The sequence below is a fragment of the Dreissena polymorpha genome, chromosome 9 (genome assembly GCF_020536995.1).
Source record: "Dreissena polymorpha isolate Duluth1 chromosome 9, UMN_Dpol_1.0, whole genome shotgun sequence".
Classification (NCBI taxonomy): Eukaryota; Metazoa; Mollusca; class Bivalvia; order Myida; family Dreissenidae; genus Dreissena; species Dreissena polymorpha.
Window position 1 is genome coordinate 29,990,287 of NC_068363.1, and position 19,920 is coordinate 30,010,206.

The 19,920-nt window shown below is 33.7% G+C and overlaps 1 protein-coding gene and 4 long non-coding RNA genes across 5 annotated transcripts in view; 3 read left to right on the forward strand and 2 right to left on the reverse strand.

Annotated features, from left to right (window-relative positions):
• The window catches only part of LOC127845110 (uncharacterized), a 165,612-nt gene that overhangs the window by 118,191 nt on the left and 27,501 nt on the right, over positions 1-19,920 (reverse strand). The gene's annotated exons all lie outside the window — the stretch shown is intronic.
• Positions 1-19,920, forward strand: part of LOC127845104 (uncharacterized) — a 443,587-nt gene that overhangs the window by 90,108 nt on the left and 333,559 nt on the right. The window lies entirely within an intron of this gene.
• Positions 5,092-6,892, forward strand: LOC127845109 (uncharacterized). The gene is made up of 4 exons (XR_008033060.1): positions 5,092-5,243; positions 5,740-5,853; positions 6,106-6,264; positions 6,419-6,892. It is a non-coding gene; the product is annotated as an uncharacterized LOC127845109 (long non-coding RNA).
• LOC127845111 (uncharacterized) lies at positions 7,694-10,411 on the reverse strand. Its single transcript, XR_008033062.1, has 4 exons — positions 10,269-10,411; positions 9,654-9,758; positions 9,138-9,277; positions 7,694-8,405 (listed from the first exon to the last, which is right to left on the reverse strand). It is a non-coding gene; the product is annotated as an uncharacterized LOC127845111 (long non-coding RNA).
• LOC127845112 (uncharacterized) lies at positions 14,175-19,287 on the forward strand. Its single transcript, XR_008033063.1, has 3 exons — positions 14,175-14,509; positions 15,975-16,150; positions 18,938-19,287. It is a non-coding gene; the product is annotated as an uncharacterized LOC127845112 (long non-coding RNA).

The window sequence follows — 19,920 nt, forward strand, 5'->3', positions numbered from 1 at the left end:
TCAATTGTTTTATTGGTTTTAAGTATCTGACATAATGACTTCATTTTTTAAGTGCATGATTAGTTAATTCAAAATATTATCTAGCTAAAGCAAGTGCATGCGTTATTGTACTTCATTGTGCCCACAGGTTTCGCTTCGTTAATAATATGTGTGCATATGAGCGTTGTTTACTTGAAATCTGTAGTGCTATTTTCATTTAGTTCCAAAATGTGCATGATACTAAATATATGTGAACATCACCATACTATTATATTGTTCGGACATAACTTTGATAATATATTCACTATGTTCATCATTTAATAATGTTTTAAATGCTTCTTCATCGTATTTGATAAATACACATGTTTATCTCTATGTGTCTATGCTTGTATACGCATTCGAAAGTGAAAGTAGAAGCCTCATGACAACGCAAAATATTGCACATACATGTTAAAAACGAATGTATTGTAGTGTTTGATGCTCATAAAGCGTCAACGTTTTTTTTTATATATAAAAAGCTTTTTATTAAAAGAATGTAGAAATGTACGCCTTCATAAATACGTTTATTCGTTTGCGAAAGTTATCTAAGTGTATTCAAATTCGGGAAGTGCGTCTATGCATCCGTACATTGATGACAGTAGCGTTGTTACACGACAGTATGTTCACAGCATGTTCACAATTATGCTAATATGTATATATTATTCTCACTTGAGCATTCGTAGCTCTGAACTCTTTTTCGACATCACATTCAAAGGAGCTTCGAAATTATGGACACTATTTAAACATCTAAATTATAATGTGTACGCTTGTTAGCAGTTGTCTGATAAGTGACGCACCCAGACATGCGGTGTTTCATGCGCTCGCGTTCTCAGAAGAGATGCAATTGACGTGTGGACGGCTGATTCAAAAGCGCGATGAAATCTATCGTGACCCTGAAGTTTCATTTACTAACTGATGTAAAGTACATGCCGGGAAAAGCAAAATAAGACGATACTTCAAATAAAAATACTTATTCATCTGCCTAGACAAGCTATATAGTGTAGACCTCCGACGTTTACATTAAGGTGTTAACTTTAAAAATCGTTAATAGTCTAATGATATGCACATATCATTGGTTGTTTTTAGAAAATTAATAATATGCAGATGTCGCGATGTACACAGATCATTGCTACCGTCTCTTGTCTTTGCATAATAAAGTACATTAACAAATAGACATATATCATAACATGCTTTTTTCGGACCGAAATAACATTAGTGCCGATTCCACCTTAATGAAGGCATCAGACTGTTATTTATATTTTTCTGGATTGGTCATGATGAAATATATTTTTACAAATTTATCGAACATTCCATTTTTCAATACAACGATAAATGTGTATTATAGTTTAACGTTATATTTACTTCCATATTTATTTTGATTATCATTCAAAATGTCTTATGTTATAAAGTTTGTTTTATTTGCGAAGTCATGATGCCAATCCAGTTTTGTGTTCACATAGACTGCGTTCATATATCACCTTTATGAGTATGAAAACGTATAGAGAATACTATGTTAGTGTGATTGTGTACTTAAATTTATCCCACGAGTGAAGAAAGGTTTACATGGCGATGCTTGCCGAGCCTTGTAAGCCTTTCTGACACGAGTGGGATAAATTTAAGTACACAATCACACTTACATATTATTCTATTTATCCTACAATATTGTTTTATTTAATTTATTCCTAAAATAAAAGCAAAAACACATTAAATTAACTGAATCTTACATTACGTAGTAATATTTAGTGTGATCTTTCCTGTTTACGGAAATCGAAATAGTCCTTAAGAATTCCACGCAAAAGAAGAGTAACGAGACAAAATAACAAAATAACGCTATACGCCTCGATTCAAAATTAACCAGCGTTCCAAATGTAACACACTCAAGTAGAACACAGACGGTTGTGTTCAAACTACAATTCTTGTTTCACCACTGTAAAAACCAAAAAACAAACATGGCTCCCGCCATTTTGAAATTTACAAAATGTGTAGACACATACCGTGGCTACGTGAAGCTTGATTCAGCATTTATTCCCGCCGATATTGTTAATTTTAGTCTTTAAACAACTCTTCTTTTTACACACTTTATACTTACTTACATAAAATTATTGTTCTACTTACCAAAGTTGTATAATAACCACGTCCATGTTTATTTTCGTAATGTTTAATTTGCTTCCATGACGAGTTAAAATTCTAGACAAATTTCTTTATCGCCATCCATCTTTTCCATTTTAAAGCACTGGGTGTAAGCAGGCAATTCTTTGTGGATAGACATTCTTTGATCGACTGACAAAGGAACGACTAAACCATCAAAGAAATTACCATTTTAATTCGACATCGATTTCCTTCGAAAAGTTAAAGAACAATACATTGACACTTATATTTAATTCATCAATTGTTCAACAAAACATCACTTTAGTCGAGAACATTCGACATTTCAACTAAATCGAAAATGCAGTCTCACCAGTTTCATTACAGTTTTATATCCAAACACTGTGTTTTTCACATTCATAATACTATAGCAATCCATCGTAAATACACACACACACTCGTTAAACGACTGCGTACCCAATGACCTAAATGACGCAATCAGGGGTGAAAGGCCAAAAAAGTAGTCCCTACGTACATGTTCTAAAAATAACTGCTATAAACCGGATCTAAAATTAGCGATAAAGAAAACCTTATCTTTTCTTTATGAGTCGTATTTGTTCTATAAAATCATTAAGCTGTAGGATAAAAGATTTATTGTTGCTAGTGTATTATAATACAGACTTAATGGTAATCACTTTACCATATTTGATAGTATTACCATAAACCTTCAATTCGCTTGACAAATCAGTCAGCGGTACCAGGTCCCAAAATGTGAGTAATTCTCCCATGAAAGGTCAAACGATTAATAACGGTAAAGTAGAAAACGCAGAAATAATGTTCAGCTCTACATAAGGAAATATCGATTAAATATGAAACAATTAACGACGCACTTTTATGAAATTATTAATTAATCATTCAAAAAGTATGGTCATCCAATTGTTAATGAATGTATTCATGGTTGGGACTATGGAAATAGATGTAATGAAAATTGTAAGGATTCTTTATCATTGGATCAATTCAAAATGTTAATTCCACCATTTAATGTAACAGTTTCAAACTGAAATAAGATTTCAATACAAAAGCACGTTTTGCTGTTTGCTTCCAATAATATACATTTAGGGATGCCCCTATTTATTATTCACAAGGAATACTGTTCTTATAAATGGTTCACCCTCTTAAACGATTTTTTTTTATTTGTTAAACCGTTAGCTGAAAATATGCTTACTGTAGCAGGTACAAAGCAAAATGTATATTTTGCGGAGACCTAAACAACCTATAACATGTTTTAGAACTAGATAAAATACTTCTAAAGGAAAGTGAAATTATCTAATAAAGGATACTGATAAAATGATTAGAACGATCTTCACAAACACACATTATTTTTGACCGTCTTTTTTATATAATTAAAATCATACGCGCTCATAAATAAACACCTTTTGACCAAGCACCAAAAAAGTCGACCCCGATCTGAAGTTAATTCACGTTGACATAAAAAGCACTGATAGGCTGTGTCTAAGGAACGTCAGTGCTTAGGCGGTGTATAAGGAGCGTCAGTGCCAGCTATATTCAGACATGTACGCATGCAGTATCCCGGGAGTGCTTCTGGATTTGTTCCGCCATCCTTGACTATAGCATTCCATTTGATGAGCGTTTTACAGCCGCATATTTAACGGCGGATACTATTGATTGCATGAAGGCGACGCTGAACTCCAGTTACACGATACAGCGCCAAAGCAGAACACGTCAGAGTATTGGGTCAATTAATAACAGCTGTAGGCCAGTACCTCCGAGCTTAGGATCAAATACCCCGTTCATCCGGTCAATATATCCTGCCATCCGGCTAAGACATCCGACATCCTGTAAAGGCATCCGCCGACGGGGTCAATAGCTCCTTCCACCCGACAAAAACATCCGAAACCCTAAAAAGGGCATCCGGCCACCGGGTCAATAGCTCCAACCAACCGGCAAAGATATCCAATACCATTTAAATACATACGACCATCAGATCAATTCTTCAGACCTGTTGTTCAAAGCTTTCGACCATCCGGTCAAGACTGTCGTGCTTCTGATCAAGACGATGTCGATATATGGAAGCAGGCGTATTAAGGTCTAAGACGGCTAATACACTAATACATTTCCGATGTGATTGATGAGATATCAAAACGTGTAACATTCCAATTTTAAATCACGATAGTATTATCTCAAACTCGCACCGAAAGCATGCGTCCCAATCACTTAGCGTTATTGTTAATTCAAAGCCTGACCCTGCGAAAACACGACACGAGATCATGGTATTAATATCACACAATCGCATCATTGTTTCGCTATCCATTGGTTTTCTATCTCCGGCCTGATTCTTGATATTAAACATCGTCGTTTCGCTATCTCAGGCCGTTCTCTCGATATTACACATCGTGGTTTCGCTACCCCAGGCCGTGTTTTCGATATTACACATCGTGGTTTCGCTATCTCAGGCCGTGATCTCGATATTTCACATCGTGGTTTCGCTATCCCATGCCGTTCTCTCGATATAACACATCGTAGTTTCGCTACCCCAGGCCGTGATCTCGATATTACACATCGTGGTTTCGCTATCGCAGGCCGTCTTCAGATATTACACATCGTTGTTTCGCCATCTCAGGCCGTTCTCTCGATATTACGCATCGTAGTTTCGCTACCTTAGGCCGTGATTTCGATATTACACATCGTGGTTTCGCTACCCAAGGCCGTGATCTCGATATTTCACATCGTGGTTTCGCTACCCTAGGCCGTTATCTTGAAATTTAACATCGTAGTTTCGCTATCTCAGTCCGTCTTCAGACATTACACATCATTGTTTCGCTATATCAGGCCGTGTTCTCGATATTTAACATCGTGGTTTCGCTATCTCAGGCCGTGTTCGCGATATAACACATCTCTGTCTCGCTATGCTGGCCTGTTTTCGATATTAAACATCGTTGGTTCGCTACCTCAGGCCGTTCTCTCTATACACCCTTTCAGTTATTAACTGATTATAATTACCTCCCCTGAATGACGTCATCCGGGGATACCCGATTATCGACTGTAAGCAAACAAAGAGATGTCTGTTTGACAATGTGTGTTTTCAACGGTGTAAATGGACTTAAAATATGAACGAAAAGGTTTGTACTGACCTTATTATTAATAATTTATTATTTTCTTATGCAATTTTGATATTCGGTTTATAATGCTGATAAAGCAGCGGTATTGTTTTTGTCTGTTATATGTTTTCGCGAGGACGAAACGTTCAAACGAAGGATTTTTTACTGAAATAAATCCTGTTCAGAAATGTTGATATAGATTAAATAGGTGGAAATATTGACTTGTTTTATCTAAGGACATTTCGTATTCGTCAAAGTATGAACACTCGTTGGCATTTATATTTTGAAGCAACTAAAGGACGCTCGTACTGGTCTTAGTCATACCGTGCTTTTGTACCAATTGACCATTTTTTTTAAATTGAAAGCCAACGGCATCCAATGCAACATATGGTTTGTTAAAAAGCTATTTGTTTGATTAGAGCTTGTACTAAGCTATACCCGGCGTAATGTGTATTAATGTGTAAAGTACAATGAATCTGTTATCATGAATGTTATGAAACAGAATTTTGTTCAACAGATTAATGACCACGACTATGCTGTCCAGTTTTACACAGCAACACCAGTATTCGACTCAAAACCGGATGGAAAACAGATTCAAGACATGACTGTATCACTCGAGAAGAAGTTGAAGGTAAATTAAATTGTTTAGTCAATTGATTTGTTTAAATAACATTTGGGAATAAAACATTTATAGACATATAATAATTAATATCAATACAAATAAAATGAAATTCTTAACCAATAGGATAAAAACACATCTTATTATTTGTTAACCACGTTTGTGGACTTTGTTATACTGATTTTAATGATCCAAAATAATTGGTAAAGTTGTTATTCACTTGATTTTTTTTAATATTATTAGTTGATCTTCATAAAATTTCAGTCTAACAGGATCTGCTGTGTGCCCAAATGTCACACCACTGGCTAAGGATTGTTAGAAGGCCATGGAAAGCCCAGCTATCATGCATTTCCAGCTGAAGATGATCCAGTTCAAGCTGTTTGGTTGAATAAAATACGAAGAGATGAAGACAGACATTTTAAGGTCAGTTGTTAGTGGTTTCAGTAAAACTTTAAATGATTTTGTATAAAGAAAAATAAAACATGTTAAGTACTATACATTTTCATGTCAGAAAAATAGTGTTGATGTGATTAAAAAAAAGCACACATATTTATTTATTCTTTTTTTTTTCTTTCAGATAAGTCACAATACGGTTGTCTGTTTTCTCCATTTTGAACGTGACTGTCTTGATGACTCTGGATTTGCTAAGCGGAGGTATCTAAAACCAGGAGCCATCCCTACACTATTCGACTGCTGGAAGGACAAACCACATCTGTTGAAGCGAATTCAAGTGGAACGTGCAATTAACAAGATTAAAAGTTTTCACATATTTGATCAGGTCATTCTGGTTTCTCTGTTTGGGATAATTAATCAAATTTGGACAGTTTGCTCATTGCTCACTCTTTTCCAAGACCCAATTATACCATGTCCTGGTGTTTAACATACATACCATTTATATGAACATTTGTTGTTCGTGTACATCATACTACATGTAGGCTAATGAAAAACCATTGGCTGTTCATGTAATATTTGTACATTTTTTGGCTTTGTATAAAGTTTTTGATAATTATCTTGATATAAGCATTGATTTAGTTACAGATTAATGCTTAAAGAGTACATAAAGCTACACACCTTGAAATAAAGTACATGTTCATATAGATGCAATTTGAAAGTGTGCAAAATATTCATTAAATCTATAGTCTAGTTAGCAAGTAATTTATTATTTTTCAAACAGGAATAACTGCTTTTAAAGCTGAAAGAAGGATTTCTATATTAAACACGATTATTTTTAACTTTTTAAAGCGCAAAAAAAGATGGCTTTCTACCTTGTTACCACCAGATATATTCTAGTTGGCATAATAAAATTAAATCTATAGCCTAGTTTAATAGCAAGTTATTTTTTTTTTCAAACAGTACTGCTTTTAAAACCGAAAGTAGGATTTCCAGACGTACACATCCATTTCGACAAACGCGATTATTTTTAAGTTGTAAAGTGCAAAAAAGATGGATTTCTACCTTGTAACCACCAGATATATTCTAATTGGCATAGATAAAATATGTCACTCATACTTAAATTTACTATGCCAAATAAGGTGTGTGGCCTTTACATAAAAATTGTATATACATCTTTTTAATCATGTTTGTTAATTTGTTTTGATTGTATGACTACTGAATAAATAATTTTGTTAATAGAAATTTTAGTTTTTTTGGGGAAATATTAGGTAAAACTAAGAAAGGCCAATGCATATTGAGACAAATCAGTACTTAAGTTCGTTTCCTGGGAAGAACCATTACTGATTCTCAATGGGGATCAAAACTGGTTGCTCCAGATTGCTTAGCAGACACAATAGCAACTATTTCACTAAGACTCTGCTACAGATTTGCGTAATCCTTTGAGTAAAAACACTTTGTAATCAATGATATAAGCTTTATTACAACAGAAATAATGCAAGATAAGCACATTTGAGTAGCATAGTTCATCACAAAACAGTATGAAGTATCATTAATTGTAAGATTAATGATGAAAGACAACATGTGAAAGCTAGAAATCATAAACTAATTTAAGGAAACACAATCTGAAAATTACAAACATGCAGATACAGGTATTGCACCAAAATGAGCTGAGATCCTATGATTATATTGAATGAATAAATGTGATTTGAGGTGAATCTCACAAATACTGACACTAAAATAACACAAAATTGAATACTTTCAAATATACTTTAGATTATTTCAATACTCTTTATTTCTGATTACCGGTTTTTCATGGAGCGGAAACACTTGCATCTAACAATTGTTGAACTGTTACGTTCAGATGTCCATGTGTCGAATACATAACCGTCATGAAAAAACACATAGCCTCGTTGAATAGGCTTTTCAACACCCAGTTTTGAACCTTTACCAGAACTTTTGGTCCATTCCAGAATGTTCATGTACGAAAAGTCTTTGAAGATCGGTCTGGTGCTTTGGGTCCATGTGCATTCTTCCAAATTAAGATGTTCTTCCGCTGTTGACACTGTTGATTGTCCTTGACAGTTCATACAGGACGACTTCTGCTTAGCTGCAAATGGCTGGTCTGGATAAGGATCCACAATTAGGATGTTATCCTGGTTGTCACTGAATTTCTTTATCCTGGAAAATATATAAAAGTAAAGATTTAAACTTTGTAACAGAACATTAAGATTTAAGATGTTACAAAAAAAGCACTACTCCAGAGTATGTTTCAGATACTTGTTTTCCACCTAATAAACGCCACCCCTACCTTCTTTGTGACCAAAAAATGTATAAAGACAATTTAACTAGTGGCAACCAATTTCTAATGCAGACTTAAGAGAGTAATGTAACTTATTATGTCAGGGATTTTAATTGAAGCAGAAAGCTGTGTGCCACTATGCATGTTATATACATTGTAAAGTACTATATGCTGTGTGGTCAAGTCAGGCTGACTAAACAGATAAAACTTATTTTTAACAGACTGGTTGACAGAAACATAGAAAAAAATTCACAACATGAATGTGCGTTTTTAATATAAAAAGCAGGCTTTTTCCTGGCCATTTTGGGAAAAAAGCAATTGCAGGATCGTGAATTTTTCGTGCCAAAAATCAACTGATTTGGGAAAAACTATTATAAAATAACCCTTCACAATCATTCAAATTAGATGAAAAATCATATTATTCATGGTAATGTACTTTGTTAGATGTCATTTACATATAATTGAGTTAAAATAATCATAACCTCTTCTTTCTTTTTAAAAAATTATTTTTTTCAAATTACAATTTAGGTTAGGGAATGGGTCCGTTTAACTGACCCGTAGATACACCAGGAAAAGGCCTGAAAAGGCGATATAAAATAAGTACCTCAAGCAAAGTTCGGCTTTTGTCTCATTCGATTTCACAGCTTGTCCCCGGCATTTCAACCATATTCGCAACTCTGTAACTTTGCATCTTTCTGGTTGAAGTTGCGGTAAAACAGCGCCAGGGACATCCTTGGCATACAGCTACAAAAAATAAAAAGGCAGGTTTTAAGCATTATTGCTTCTTTAGAAAAAAATCATGTTACTTATACAACATACAAAATTCATCATATTATTTTTTTAGAAAATGGTTTGAAATAAATATGATCGATACTGAATGTAGTGTAAGTTACATGTTTTTTTTTAAGTGTCAATAATGCTTAAAACCTGACAGCTGAACTTGTATGCTTTCATGTTGGGTCTCTGTACCGAGTCAATATTTATTAGAGTGTATTTATGGTACATGACTATGTCCGGATATATTCATGCCACCAATGTGTATGTATTTGCATAATTATATTAATAATAAACTTAGGAGTATTTATTATAGTGAATTCACATTTTAAACAAAAAAACAAACCTTATGACAATCACAGTCGTGTACTGTTGTACTTTCTTTTATGTTACAGGATCTGGTTCAGCCATGGTACTTCACTGTTTCTGAACATAGCATTTGGGATGATTCCTGAAAAAAACCCACATATAATGCTTTTTTTGCAGCTGATTTTTATATTATTTCAACACTTCAGTCAAACACTCAAAGAAACAAAGGATAGTTTCGGTTTTGAAAGTTTATAAATATAGAGATTTTGGTGTAAAAAACATGAAAGTTAAATGACCCGTTCTCCTGATTGGTTTTCATTCACATTCTTCTACTTTCTAGTTCTATTTAAGAATAAAAAATGCCCCGAAATCATATATTTCCTATGATAAAATCATGATTACAAATATAAACTTTCTGAAAATAACTCGTAATACGCTTTGCTTTCAAAATTTGGCATTTTTATACAATATTTACTTTTAGGTTCCAATCCAGGTGTAATGGTATATGTACGAACATGAAATGTGTCTTGACAAAACGGAATGTTTAATGCATTTTTTCTCACTTCATCGTACTTAAAAGTAAATATACAACAAGCGATAGCTTTAATATGCGTCAATAAAATAATAAAAATAAAACATGTGTGCAACTTACGCATATATTGTGCTAAAGACGTTGATTTCTTCAGCGACACAGTAAAATTTTATTTTCTCTGGCGAATTTCTATCCCCCGTTGACGTCACATCCGGCTAAGGGACACAACTCTAACACTAGTAAAAGCGAATAACTGAAAGGGTGTATATTTCGTATCGCTGTCTCGCTACCTCAGGGCGTGTTCTCGATATTACACATCACTGTCTCCCTATAGCAGGCCATGTTCTCGATATTATACATCGTGTTGTCTCTATCTCAGGCCATGTTCTCGATATAACACATCGTAGTGCCCCTATCCCAAGCCATGATATCTATATAAAACATCGTGATGTCTCTATCTCAGGCCATGTTCTCGATATAACACATCGCAGTTTTGCTATCGATAGCCGTTCTCGATATTACAAATTGCGATTTCTCAGATCGTGTTCACGATATTACACATCGTTGGTTCGCTACCTCAGGCCATGTTCTCTATATTACGCATAGCGGTTTCACTATCTCGGGCAATGTTCTCGATATAACAACTCGTGGTTCCGCTACCTCAGGCCGTGTTCTCAATATTACATATAGGGATTCGCTATCTCAGAACATGTTATTTATCTTACACATCGTTGTTTTTCACTATATCAGACTGTGGTCTCGATATTCCTCATCTTTGTATCGCTATCTCAGGCCGTGTTCTCGATATTACTCATCTTTGAATCAATATCTCAGGCCGTGTTCTCGATATTACTCATATTTTTATAACTATCTCATACTGTGTTCTCGATATTACTCATCTGTGTATCGCTATCTCAGACTGTGTTCTCGATATTACTAGTCTTAGCATCGCTATATCATGCCGTGTTCTCGATATTAATCATCTTTGTATCGTTATATCAGACCGTGTTCTCGATATTACTAATCTTAGTATCGCTATATCATGCCTGGTTCTCGATATCACACATCGGGGTTTCGTTATATCGGGCAATTTTCTCGATATTACACATCGTGGTTGCCCTATCACAGACGGTGTTCTCGAAAGTACACATCTTTTTTGCGCTATCTCATTCCGTGTTCTCGCTATTACACATCGTGGTTGCCCTATCTCAAACCGTGTTCTCGATATAACACGTCTTTTTTGGCGCTATTTCAGTCCGTGTTATCGATAGTACACATCGTGTTTTCGCTATCTTAGGTCGTATTTTCGAAAGTACACATTAGGGTTACGCGCCGTCGCATCGTAATTCCTTCCCCTTGCATTTTGATTTCGAAATATCAACCGTTGAATAACAATGGAAACAACGCGTAAACAAGAGATGCTATATCACGATACATTGAGTTATCATTGCGATTATGCGAGACTCTATAGCGATAAGACAATCGCAATATCGCATAGTGTGCTGTAATAGCGCATGATCATCGGTCGCGATATTAACTTCTGTTTCTCGCCTTCCGCTTGTCTGTGCGTAGGCATGTCATATTATTGCTGCATTTGGCCATAATTGTAAATTAAAGATACAATGTCCAGCTATTGAATATGTATTATATGCAATTCAATTTTTGAGTGTATTGAATAACTTTTACCTAACACTTATATAACAGCTGTGGCTAAAAAACCACGGAGTTTTTTCATATTTAGGCCTGTCCTATAGCCTTCTTGACCGAGAGTGACGAATATGACGTGGATGAACGTGCGTCCGGCAAATCATCGAGCACAAACCAATCACAAATGACTCGCGCAACTCTAACCGCTAAAGAGCATCCGATTATTAATTTGGCATAACAACTAAAATGATTTAATTATTAATCGACATTGGCGGTATACATATTTTTGCAAACGACAACAGTAACTGCATTGATACAATATATTATTAATTAACTTTATAATATTAGACGAGAATGTGTTCGATTTTTTTCGCCCCATACAAGTTGAGCCTCGCCAATGAAACTAGAAACTCGCCTTATACGAGAAAAAAGGCGGCCAATATGGAAAAAACACGGCCAATACGGAAAAAGGTCGGCCAAAACGAGATTCAGCCAATCAGAAACTAGGAAAAACTCGGCCTAATATGAGAATCTAAAATTTCGACAATTTAGGACGCCATTTTAAAATTGTATGTTTTGTTTTGATGCAAAAGTTGTAGTCTTTAAAAAATATAATTAAAGCACTCAGCCCCTTATATATTCAAATTGGTCTTTACAAGTTGGCCAACCTTCTCAGAGAGGAATCTGAGACAGTTGATCTACATATACGGCTGGTGAGCCAGCACCTTCTCACGAAGATCAGACGGAAGAAGTATGTTACGATACACGGCAGACTACATCAAGCATGGGATGACTACGAAGAGGAGAAGCTGACAACCACTGGACTTCTGAGGATCATCAGCCACATCAATGCCCTGGGACCATCCACAGCGGTCCACCACATGCTCGACGACGACGAGTCTTGAACGATGAACGACTGATATGGTTGAAATGTAACATTAAATTGAACAGTGTCGTACATGTATCTCATTTGTATTAGAAATGTAATTAAATTAAATCAGCATGCGGAAAATCTGAATGATAATAATGTGTCGTATTAATATTGTAGTGTGTCAAATATGTATGTTATTAATATGTGATTACTCCCTCATTTTTTTAAATGACATGAAATATTTCAATATATATATTGTATCCATGTTTTACTTGTTGCTTATTTATAATATATGGCAAATAAACCGGATTACAAAGTAAATCAGTTATTATTTTTTTATTGAACCGATTTGTTTAGGCAAAAAATGATATCAGTTATTTTGGCCGTAAAACCCATTGTTCCAGTACAGTAGCCAGGTGCCTGTGTATCAAGTTGATAAGATAATGATCATCACAACAGCTTGCTATTACACAGTGTATTCATTCTGCTGGCGTTGTGTTAGATGTCATTTTTATCAGTTTTCAATTATGTGTATCTTTTCGCTTAACTCATTTATTACTTTTTATTAATTACGTACACGTATTAAATTTTATATATTGTTTTTTCTTGTGTTTTTCTCAACCAGAAAGAAATAATAAAACATATAAATAAATATAAAATTCAACATGAAATCATTTTTATTCAATCATATTTTACAAGAAACTTTTAAAAATAGCATTAAACTTAATTGAAGAGCTTACATTGATTCCGCCATTAATCATTACTTCTTATTACTATTATGTTACTATTATGTTATTTAAATAAAAGCACCAATTAAAAAAAACAGTATTGCGTTATTTAAATCGTAAAATTAACCAAAAATTTCCTAACAGAATTCGTTTTTCAGAGGTAGCTCATTCATTTCCCTAAATTCTTTACCTTAGGCATAGCATTAATTACTCAACTCAAAATTAATCCACAGTTTGCAAATAAATGCCCCTAATGTTATTGTAAGCCGCTAATAGGTGTCATTAACACCTCGTTGTAGGTATACCTCTTCTATAAAATCAATTTACCGAAACCTCCACGGCTTTTACTATGGCAAGCGAAATGCACATTAAGTCCTTAAACCACGGTTTAACAGTTAACTATATAGTTAAGAGACTTTGAACCCGGGTTCAAAGTGCCGTTTGCACATTAAATCCTTAAACCCGAGTTCAAGAGTTTGAACCGCATTTCAAAGTGTGTCTAAAAATAGATACAAATCTGTTATCTGAGACAACCAATTAGCGGAGCTTAAACCACAATTAGCTATATATAGAAGGTAAATGCCGCGATTTCATTGGTCCTCTCTTAACTATAAGGTTAAGAGACTTTAAACTGCGGTTCAAATTCTAAAACTGCGGTTAAGAGGCGCGGAATGCACATTAATTATTTAACAGTTAATTATATAGTTAAGAAATTTTGAACCCGAGTTCAAAGTGCCGTTTGCCAATTAATTATTTAAACCCGAGTTCAAGAGTGTAAACTGCGGTTCAAAGTCTTAAACTGGGGTTAACAAGCGCGGAATGTACATTTATTATCTAACTGTTGAATATATACAGTAAAAATACTAAAATGAAAGTTTTGACACACCATGCGAATGTCCTATCAAGTAAAGGTGACGATTAACCAAAATGAAGTGTAATATAACCTAATTTCAATGGGTTTTATGCGGTTCGAGTGTTCACAAAACACCGGTTGACCTTGAAAATGACATGGGACGATGATGGGTAAAAAACAATCTCGTCGAATAACATTTCTCAATTATCAACGAGTTTAAGCCGTTGACACTGCATTGCATGGGAAGAAAAGGTGATATTAGGTATGTTGTTAAAACATGTTGTCGTTTTATTACCAAATTTATGGATGTAATCGCTAAATTATCTCAATTTCTTTACCCGGAAGTGGATAGTTCCGATTTATTTACGGAACCACATACATTGATAAATATTCACTGTAGCAAATCTTCATATAATCAATCTTTGTACAGAGAATAAGAAAAAAACACTAGTTTGATAATATAAATCCATAATTAATCAAAATCATATGTTCAACCTCTCCTATACCACTATACCATTGTACTACTAAAATAATGATGTTTTAGAACGATTTGGAAAACAGACCGGACTAAAACATCCGTATTAATAATAATAACAACAACAAGTAAAAGCTTTATTTACAAAACGTTACACAAAAAAGAAAAATGGAAAAATGACATGACAACATTTTATTATGACAATTTAACTTAACTAATACAAGAATAATGGTTATGCATTAATTATAAATAATTTAACAAAGCGGAATGCTTAGAGTTCTTTATCGACGCACTCCCAATCAATGAGGTATATTAATGTATAAAGTTTCAAACTGATGCTATTAATACTTTTTAACGAGACAGACGACGGACAAGTGATCCCTATAAAAAAACATTTGGTAGAAAACAATATTAATGCATAGTATTCGATACAAAAGGATTTGTTCGTTTACAGAAAATACTATAATTGTAACATAATTATACTATGTACAATAACCTCGAGGTAGACATAATGTAATACAAATTTGTAGTTAACGAAATAAACAAACTATAAAATGAATCATAAACATAATTGTCTCGCGTTCTGAGAAAACTGGACATAATGCTGGTGCGTAAATTGTTATCCCAGATTAGCCGTTTCAATCCGCACAGGCTAATCAGGGACGACAATTTCCGCTTTTATGGATGTTTCGTTAAAATGATGTCTCTTCTTAGCGAAAATCCAGATAAGGCGGAAAGTGTCACTTTACGCACAAGCATTATGCCCAGTTTTCTCAGAACACGACACAATTATGCATGTTCAAAACCATTTCTAGCTACATTTTCCCACATTCTCTTTCACTATTGCTTTAACTTGTTTTTTTATGGGACCGTTTCATCAAAGATCGTACGACAATCTTAATTTATAACTTAAATTTAAAAACTAAAAATATACAAGCTGTTGATAAATAGCTCCGCAAGATATAAGCCATTGGTAAGAAAATGATGAAATAAATGATTTTACTAGAAATAAGCAAAAATATGCTTCGGTCTGTTAAAATAATGTTTCTTTGAAATTCGTATCGTATTCTAAATTTGTCGTACGATGTTTGATGAAACGGGCCCATAAGAATATAAGTTAAAGCAAGAATTTGACAGTATTTGAGTGATCTCAGCTATATCATACTCTTGGACACACGAAAATACTGTTTATAGATTTAACGGTTCATATTGTTTCTAAACATGGTTCAATATCCTTTTAATGTGTGTTCAGAACAGTGTTCAGATGGATCTATTCAGTGTCATAACTGTAAAAAAATGGTCGCATCGTCAGTGCTATGACATGTCGGACACAGACCTAAAATCATGGTCTCCATCGTACCTTAAGTTTGTGTGTCAAAAGTGTGGATTTCGTAATGGAAAGTACGACGTCGAAGCTGCACTCAAGAGGTATGTACACATGTATTAGACAAGTTTCCGATGTTGATCCATCTTAGCTAAAGCCGATTTGAATAAATTTTCTTTAGCAAACCCTTAGTCCATAATATATTATACAATAAATATTAAGATATTCGGCGTAAATTGTAAAAAGTATGGTTCTAAATAGACATATAATTGCATTTAGTTTAATTAAAAAAATAAACAAAGCGTTCATCACGTTATCTTATATGCGTCGTAAAACATTTATTTAATTAACTTAAAACGTTTATTGTATATATTGCTTATAAAGTGTATACGAGTTATTATGGCACATCTAGTGATGGTTTAACGTATATATTGCATTATTAATTGTATGTATACCGACTCTGTGTCTATTCACTAAATAAAGAAAATATTCGTCACGCACTGCGATAATTTGAAATGAACGTCACACAGTCAGGTGTTATTAGAAATTGATTGATTATTAAGATGGTACTTTTTAAAAATTGTGTTTTGTTTTACCTGTAGAGATGTATTAGCTTAAAAAACAGTATCTTTTTTACTTTCGCGTTCGGTATAAGCAACTAAACATAAATCAAATTTGTATTTTGTTACAAATCGTGTTCGGTATAAGCAATTAAACTTAAAGTATGTGTAATTTGATTCGCACCTATCGCCTAACTCAACGTTCAATGGCACGCGCACTTTATAAAATTATTGCAACTAATGCAAGCTAGAATTAATATGTGACTACTTGCAGTGTCATGCGAAAATGGATCTTATTTCTAAATATCCACCTTCACACTTTATTAGCGCCGTCTTTAATTAGGCTATCTTTTTTTAAAGAACAGATTACTGTGAACTGAATAAAAATGTGCAACGGTGATGTGGATCCATTCTCGCAAAGAGCTATCAATATACAAAGATTGGAAACATCCATTCAGACCATTCGAAAGTATCGGAAATTCAAGCGGCGGAACCGAGATCTATATCACGTGACATCAATCGAGCAGACGTCTTTTAAAGCCGAATTGTGTAAAATAATTGCCATCATCGTTATCGTTTTCACACCTGTCTTTATTGACTTTAAGGGTAGTATTATCGAATATTTTTGTATAACTTTGCTATTTGTGGATAGATTCGGTTAATTTTGGATTTAGTTAGTTTCATTTTCATATTGCTACAGGTGTAGACTAAACTCATATCACCATATTTAGTACACACTTGAATATCTCTTCTTGTAAGACGTATGTTAATGTTTATGTCTATTTATTTTTACAAATTAAACTACGAAACCTCGCCAGACTTAATAGAGAAAAGGGTAGCTTCTGACCACACTGCGCGAATGCCGCTTGTCGCATTTTACCCGTGTTTGCATAAGTCGGCAAATATCTTGCTCTGCTTTTTGAACTAATTTATGTCAGTTGATCAATGCATATCATGTATACTATGTACTGCAATTAAAATTTATTCGATAAAAAACACTCGAAATTTATAAAAATGATATCGCAGTTAACGAGTACTTCTGGGTCAAAAGGCTGACGCCTCAAACATACGTTATATATTATATAAATTGAATATTCAACCTACGTGTAACGTTGATATGTGACGTCGATGTCACGTGAAATTTGCCGTAAATTATATTTATCAACTACATTTAAACCAAATTTAAATGCGCTTAACACACATACTTACTGAGGTCTCTATGGCATTACGTTTCAATCGCGCTTTTTGGAATTCATGTATTTTAAGCTTAAATATAAAGTCCGTGATAATTAGTTAGTATAAAATGTAAATTTCATTGACTTTTGCCAACAAACTAATGAGGTATGGAGAAAATCCACGAAATTCTGGAACACCCCTCGTATATATATATATATATATATAGCGCTATTTCACTCAATGTTTTATATATATATATATATATATATATATATATATATATATATATATATATATATATATATATATATATATAAAACATTGAGTGAAATAGCGCTACCAAAAAAACTCCATGCAATCCATGTACCGTTTGTGTTAGTTAACAACATCAATTGACGTATATATTTTATTAAGAATAAAAACACTTACTTTTTGATACTTCGGGAATCTGGAAAAATAAATCTCCATTTAGGTTATATTACATTACTTGAAAATAGTTCATATTTTCATTATATTCGGTAATAAAAGTTCGCGATGTGAAAAATGTGAACATCTCCCTTTTAAATATAACGACCTTTTGTGATCATGAGTACATTAATGTAGACTTCAATTAATCGCTGTATAAACTGGTTATTTCCACTGATATGCAACCGATTTATTTTTTTATTATTATCATTTTCTTATTAGCCTCTAAACATGCACACACATCGTAATATCAAGGATTTCGTCGATTGTCATTATATTAATCTATGGGCATACATGCATAGAACATATGGTTAAACTGTTTAAACAATTAAACGCAGTTATCTACACTTTGATTAACTTTACCATAAGCATGTGCACTTTAAATTGCACTAGGCCAAGGACAATATTTAAAAAGATTTAAGCCAGATCGAGCACACTGAACAATGAACTGTTCGTATAAACAACTTTGGTGTAGTGTTTCAAGTTTTTGAATTGCGCAGTTTGCAGGGTTGTAAAGGAAGTCCTAGGTTGCAATTGGTAATCATATTCGTTTGCAACTGCCGCAATGAATGCATTCAACGACGTGGAAAACCATGTTTTAAAATACAGCTATTATGTTTTGGAAGACCTTTTCAATCATTGAGTGTGTTTAAAAGCCAATAAATATTTAAATATCTCTTCCGCTTTCAGCAGTCATGTGCAATAGGTGCGTATCTAAAATTCTTGTCAAGAGAGTCTACAGACAGTTGGTGCCCTGGAGATTGGAGACTCCCATCATATGCTGTCACTAAATGGAGCGCAGTAAATTTTGCGACCTACACATTTTCTAACGTACTTAAAATGTTGTTTTTTTTCATAAAAAAGTGATATTTATAATTATATGAATATCATAAGCAGTTAGTAGGTAGTTCTTTGAGGAGAGTGATGTTGACCAACATTGACGTTACGTTTTATTTATTTGTAACAATGAGGGGGTAATAATCAATAAATGGTGAGAAATTGGGTATTTCTTTTATAATAGTCTACAATGGTTGACAATCTTCCCCGCTCTTTAAATAATAATAGGTGCAGTTTCTCGCATTTCCTTGTCAGTGTCATAAATAGCCATTTATTTTTACCACTTGTGTCATAGTGAATATACAGTATCATTATGATTTCTCAAACTCCAGTTTGCAAGACATGAAGTATGTCAATAAACTTTACTAAGTTATGAAAATATTAACATAAATGCAACATCAATAGATAGAGATTTTATAATTAATAGATTTGGTTTATTTTGAACTTATTTTGTTTCATTTTCATATTGGTTCATACGTCAAGAATGTGGGTTGCTATGGCAACATATACTACAAAAAATAATGATCTGACAATGGTGGAGCCGGTAGGGGACATCATTGCTTGGCAATAGCTTGTTTAATGTATGATTCGGTAGAAATACAAACACTAAATAATGTCATTTATCAATAATTCAACTATTATACCATTGGTGAAATTGGAAAAAGATTTTATATTTTTGTTCATTATCCCATGTGAGAATTTTACCTATAACCTTTTGAAAAAAATAGTGTTTGGCTTTGTAAATGTGGCTCAGGAAAAGATACGAATCGCATCCAAGTAGACATTATGAGCTTTCGTAATGATTCCCTGAACAGATATTTATATAACAGGTATCA